Source organism: Monodon monoceros, unplaced genomic scaffold (genome assembly GCF_005190385.1).
Source record: "Monodon monoceros isolate NGI ecotype Baffin Bay Population unplaced genomic scaffold, NGI_Narwhal_1 Super_Scaffold_5, whole genome shotgun sequence".
NCBI classification, from domain to species: Eukaryota; Metazoa; Chordata; class Mammalia; order Artiodactyla; family Monodontidae; genus Monodon; species Monodon monoceros.
This window is the reverse complement of record NW_021703782.1, coordinates 11,148,118-11,154,392: the sequence shown is the minus strand read 5'-3', so window position 1 is coordinate 11,154,392 and position 6,275 is coordinate 11,148,118. Positions and strand designations below refer to the sequence as shown.

The window sequence follows — 6,275 nt, the reverse complement described above, 5'->3', positions numbered from 1 at the left end:
TATATGTATTCTAGTCTGATAAACGTGTTTACCTATGTCCTTTTAGGCTTATTAGGACTGCTGTTGCCTAGAAGGTCGAATTTTTGGGTGGCTAAGGATACCTGGAAATAAGAGGACAGAGTACCTGGAAGGGGATTTTCTGGCCCTGAAGAACCAAGAGAGAATGAAGAACTTTGCTAAAACCTCCGTGCTGCCTCACTATGTTTTCTGAACTAAGTAGACTAAAACCAGAAACCACGAACTGTGTCCTAAACTGTGAAACTGCAACCCTCCTGGGGGCTTATCATCATCTTGCAACCCATTGATCAAGACCCCGACATCCCTATTTGAGGACACGAGGTAGACTTGTCTGCACTAGAGTTCTAACCGCGGTCCTAATCCACGCAGCCCCAGCCCAGCTTTAGACAAATAATTTCCAATAATGCCTCTCTTTATATGTGTGTTGCGTTTTACTTATTTACTTTGGCAAGGCAGGCTGAGATCTCAGCAACTCTGGACTAACAGAGAGATGAAAAAATCTGAACCAAATGGAGCAATAGTGGTGGAAAATGGTCTAGCTTCGAGGTTGGCTCGGAAAAGTCACTTAGTCCAGGCACATTTTCCCAAAACCAAAGGATATAAACGCAGTGATAGCAGGGCTTTTTTTCTCCTCTTTCCTTCACTGCTGCATCCTCAAAGTCTAGAACTGTTCCTGACACACAGTAGTCATTTGTTAATGTTTGTTACCTGAATTAAAGTTCTAATTCTGGAAGCAAACAAGACTGGGGTGTCCAATGAGATGTGTGAGAACAACACTGATGAAAGAGTGCTGTAGGCCAATGATTAGGCGTCAGACCAATTTGCAGGTTTTCATCAGGGATCTTCTTCATCAGCGGTGGGAATCAACCACTGAATCTCTCCTGTGCCAAGGAAAACCTTGAATCTGCCAGGTTAAAAAACTACATTTAGACTTAACCTTATGAAATTGTTACATTTCAAGTACAAACTTTCTAAAATCTCACAAATTCTATCAACACCTCTATAATTGTTTTTTAAAAGCCAGATTGACCTCAGACATCTCCACATTGTTAATTGTCATTAAGACAGTGACAGCAATGAGGCAACGTCTAGAGCAGTGCTTCTCGACTTCAGCACTATGGGCATTTGGGGCCAATGGAGAGGGGGTGTCCTGTACATCCTGGGATGTTTAGCAACGTACCTGGTCTCTACCCTCTAGATATCAGGAACATTGCCTCCCAATTATAACCACCAAAACTGTCTCCAAACATTGTCAAGTGTCCCCAGGGGTAGGGGACGGGTACTCGTCCCCTGTAGGGAACCACTGGTCTATAGATTTGAGAACAAAAATGATACCATCAACCAAGTTGCCACTTATATGTGAAGGCAACTGCCATTTTCAGACTCCAAGTCATATAAAGGATACCACTCTTGAAAGAAAAAGAAAATGACTTAAGGATATATTACAGGCAACTGAGTCATGAACCAAAATTGAATATCAAGCATAGAAAAAAGAAAAGGGAGGCTGTGAGTCATAAAACTAATAAAAACGACCTTCATTTTCACTATAATGAGTCTAAGTGTGGATTTATTTTTATTTGTTTTGTGTAGGATTCAGAATTCCAAACATTTTCAATTTGAAGATTCACGTCTTTCGTTAATTGTGGAAAATTCTCAGCTAATATCTCTTCAAATATCGCTTCTTCACCACCACTTCTTTCTCCTGGACACACAGACTACATCTCTCAGCCTTGCTTGCCATTAGGTGCTGGTATATGACTGGGCTCTGGCCAAAGGAACAAAATCTCCTACAGGCAATCCTCTCTCCTCTGCCTACAGGCTGGAAGCAAAATACGTAAAGACCCTAAAGGACAGCAAAATCACAAGACAAAGAGAATCTGTGTACTCTTTTTTTTTTTTTAATTTACCATCTTTTTTTTAATTATTATTTTACATGAAAGACTTCATTTATTTATTCTGGCCACACCACACAGCATGTGGGATCTTAGTTCCCCAACCAGGGATCAAACCCATGCCCCCCGCATTGGAAGCACAGAGTCTTAACCACTGGACCACCAGGGAAGTCCTCAAAATAAACTTCTATTACTTTAAGCCAAAAACTTTTGAGGTATGTTTGTTATAGCAGCAAGCATCACCTTAAACGATAAAACAAGGAATAGAGACAGTAAGGGATCCAACGCAGGGGATGGGGCAATGGGAATGTCCAGGGGAATTGCAAAGAGTGTTCCCAGAATTACAGCTGGGCAGTGGTTGAGAGTGCAAACCTGGTCGAGATTAGAAACAGGCACAGAGGGATCCAGGAGGGATGGTGGGGGATTAGTTTGATTATGTGGAAAATTGATTGGTGGGTATTTTGATGTGCAAACAACAAGAAATTCTAAGGAAGCCCCAGAAAAGAAACATCTGAGGAAATGTACTTTGGGAAATTAGAGGTTGACACAGAAATGCAAACATAATAAATGACTTGGCTCATCAGGGAACAATATTTATTTGCATACAGCCAATACTGCACACACTTGGTAGGAATATAACCAAGAAAAGAGAATTCTGTGATGATACGTATGTGAAACAAAGTAAGAATGCTAAATTCTTGGCTTCCATAGTGAGAAGCCACCAGGTAATACCGATAAGATACAAAATCAAAAAGTCAAGAAACAGTAATTTAAGTACCTATGTAGAATAATCAAAGTAAATAGCAAGAGAAAAGAATGTACAGTGGTTACCTCTAGGAAGTAAAAATCTGGGATGGAAAAGGGTAGCTATTTGTCATTATAAATATTATACCACATTTGACTGAAAGTATGTACATATATCACTTTGATAAACATGAATATATATATTTTTAAAAATCTGCTTACATCAGGCATTTCTAACCTTCAGCCTGGCTGTACCACACTTTTTAAATGGCTTATAATCAGGACAGAGATAAATTTACCTTGATGGCAGGGAATAAAAATCAATGTGCCCTCACATTGCCTTTCGCATAGTCAAATGATTCTTGAGGACTTTTTATTCTTTCCTTAAAAAGAAAATACTGCCAATATAATAAAAAGGGATTATTGGCTAAATGTTGGCTAAAATCATTTAAGATGGGATTTAGAATCTCACAGCATGCATTCTTGTCAGGGAAATAATGCTTCAGTTATAATATAGAGCAACTAGATGGGTCTGTGATGCAACAATGTGATGCTTATTTCAGCCTATATTTTGAGGTATGAAAAACCTCTTTCTATAATGACCTCTTCAGTGGGCACATTTTAGCTGATGCCAAATCCACATCTATAGCGAAAACCATAAATAATCTACACACACCTCATCCCGCGTGTGAAGAGAGTAGAGGAAGCATGAACAGGAGAGTCAGAAGCATAGCAAGAATAATACCCCCTATTTCCAAAAGATGCCCAAACAAAAGTATTCTCTTCCACTGTCAGACTATGGATTTGACTTTGTGGCCAAATTGTCAGCTGAGAAAACATGGCAATGAAGAGCCTATGGCAGAGAAAGGGGAGAATAGAAAAATCAGAATTAGTAGGGCTTTGATGGTATCTTCAGCCAGTCCTGCCCTGACTGAATGCTCCCCTATACCGTTCTTTCCTTCCTCCTTGGCTGTCCATCCTCTTCCCCCTCTTACAGCCTCCTCCCAGCTCCAATCCTCCGGCAAGGGAGCTCTGAGAAGGCTAAAGGTCATTCTGGACTCCTTCCTTCTCCCTCCTTCCTCTACCTATAGAGCTCCTGGAAGAAAATTTTGTGACTCTTACGTGAAGGTGAATACCTTCACTGCTTTCAACAAACAGTTGACCCCAGGCAATGCTTGGCAAATGCTCAATGCTGATTTTGAAACTGCACTGTGCTGGCACCCAAGCTAAGCAAAGTCAGTGGGGAGAGACAGAGAGATTTCACCAGCCTTTCATGAGGTGCTGACTGTGCTTTGCATGGGTTACCTCAAGGTCAAGAAGAAAATTGCAGCATTCCATCCCAGCCTGAGCCAGCACACCCTGGGAGAGAGATGTCATCACCTGCCAGACAGGTGCTTGCCCATCAGATATTTGTCCCCGCTGAAACCTGAGAAGCTGCATTAATCGAGAGACACTGGAGAGCTGGCCTTCTGCTTGGGTTGTTTGTGTTTCTGTTGGCATTGTTGTCGCTTGATTTTCTTCTTTTAATCTATAACAGTGAGTTAGTAAGAGGAGTGTGAGGACACCAGTGTTCCTAGAATCACAGAGGGAGATTCTGTGAAATCTTGGGGGGCGGGGGTAGGAGAAATGATTGGAAGGAAGAGTGGAAATAGCTGACCCTGAGGGAAGAGGACAAGTCCCAGACAGGGAAGAGCCTTCCTATAGGATCTATTCAATTTGCCTGCCCAGACACCTCTCCCCTCCTTTGGGGGAAGCATGGCAGAATGGAGAAGAGCACAGGCTCTGGAGCCAGGCAGGCTGAGGTGGGATTTGGGCTCCCTACTTACTAGCTGTGTGACTTTAGGCAAGTTATTAAATCTTGGGGCCTCAGGTGCTTCATCTGTAAAATGGAGTAATAGTACCAGTGTGGTTGAAAGGATTTAATGAGCTAATACCTGTAAATGCTTAGAACGCTGCCTGGTAGTGTAATGGTAGGTAATCAAATATTGGCTTTTTTTTTCAAGTCTACGTATTAATTTTATTACACAGAAAAATAAATACAAGATTCAAAAACTGAAATCCATTTCACCTGGTAATTAAAATATCATTCTAGAAGGAAGGCAGTTTCCTAAGATTGAAAGTCACCAAGTAAAATGAAGTCGTCTAATAAAATTCATCATTCTCAGATTCCTACTGAGGGAAAGAAGAAATTCTTTTCTCTGTGATGTTACTTTCCTAAGTGACTTCTTTTCATTTAAAAAAAAGAGGGGGGGGAAGGGAGCAATTTTCCATGAGTTTTGATTATACAAATGCCACAAACAGCTTCTGAGGCTGAAGCTATGACAATGAGCTTCCATGTCACAAGGAGGAAGAGAAGTAAGTGGAAGAGAACAGTGCAGAGGAAACACAGTGACACTGCATCACAGTAGGTATTTACATCTGCTCTCCTCATCCAACGTAAGGTCAACAACTTCTGCAGGTGACGCCCAAGTCTGCTGGGGAGTCACAGCGGTCCATGCATGACTGTGTTCGCCGGGTGCTAACATACTGCATGCCAGAGCCATGCTTCCATGAAGAAACACTCTGAGTCACACCTCCTTGAGGATGAACCCACCTTGCATGTTGCTGCACTCTCACGATCTCCACTTCACTATGTGAAGAGGCGATATTAATTTCTTCACTGAGTGGTGCATTGCCAGCAGATGTTCTGTCACTTGCTAGGAATCTTGGGTCCAAATGACCTGGTATCTCTGCAGGGATCCCTGAAACCTCTTCAGCATCGTCTGATGAGCTCGTGCTTGAGTCACAAGTCAGGTCACTATCACTGGTACTACTGTCCTGCAACAGGTTATATTTCTTTCGTGCAGCAGCCTCCCGTTTCTGCCTCAGTAGCCTGATTCTCTCCTTGTGCTTTTGGGTCCGATGACCTTTAACCTTGGCAACTGGGCCATTCTGTTTATCACTGGTTTGCCGGGTTTTCTTGGCAGCCATGGTGGATGTTTCACTTTCAGATCAGGACCGGTGAGACTTGCGCCCAACTGTGGCACCAGACACTCCGGAAGGATCTCCTTCTACCGCTGTTTCTGGCTGGGAGGGTTCATTCTCCTCTGCAGAAGACAGTGTATCTCAATCGGCCAGGTGACCAGTAGAGGAAGTGGAAAGCATGCAGTGGTTAGAGGAGTCTCCCTCATAAACTCGGCCAGTTGTCGGTTCGTCACCCTCCGTGGATGCTGAGACTCCAAAGAGTCCCTTCTCAGTTCCATCAACAAGCAAGGCATTGAAGAAGGAACTGTAGAATCCACCACACCATCTTTCAGAAACTGAGATTCCAGTTCCACAGATCCCTCTTCCTCCTTAGCTGACTCTTGTTCAGATGTTTTTGGTGGGACTTCAGACTCAATGAGTTCTTCAACTTTTCCCACTGCTTCCTCCATCTTCATGTCAGACTTTCAAGTTAAATCATGGAGCAGAGTCTAGGAAACTACGTCAAAGATGCAACGGGAAAGCAACCCCTCCTGAAGCCTTCCCGAATGAAGCTCGTGGTGTTTGAATCCTTGAGTCACTCCAGGAGGGTGTCCACTCCCTTCTCTCCCCACCTTTTCGCAGATGCCAACAGCTCGGCTCAGGGAGATTTGGCTGTGC

General features: G+C 42.9%; 1 pseudogene; it reads right to left on the bottom strand.

The window, feature by feature from the left end:
• Positions 1 to 5,053: 5,053 nt before the first annotated feature.
• LOC114883615 lies at positions 5,054 to 6,073 on the bottom strand (annotated as a pseudogene).
• Between the last annotated feature and the right edge of the window lie 202 nt (positions 6,074 to 6,275).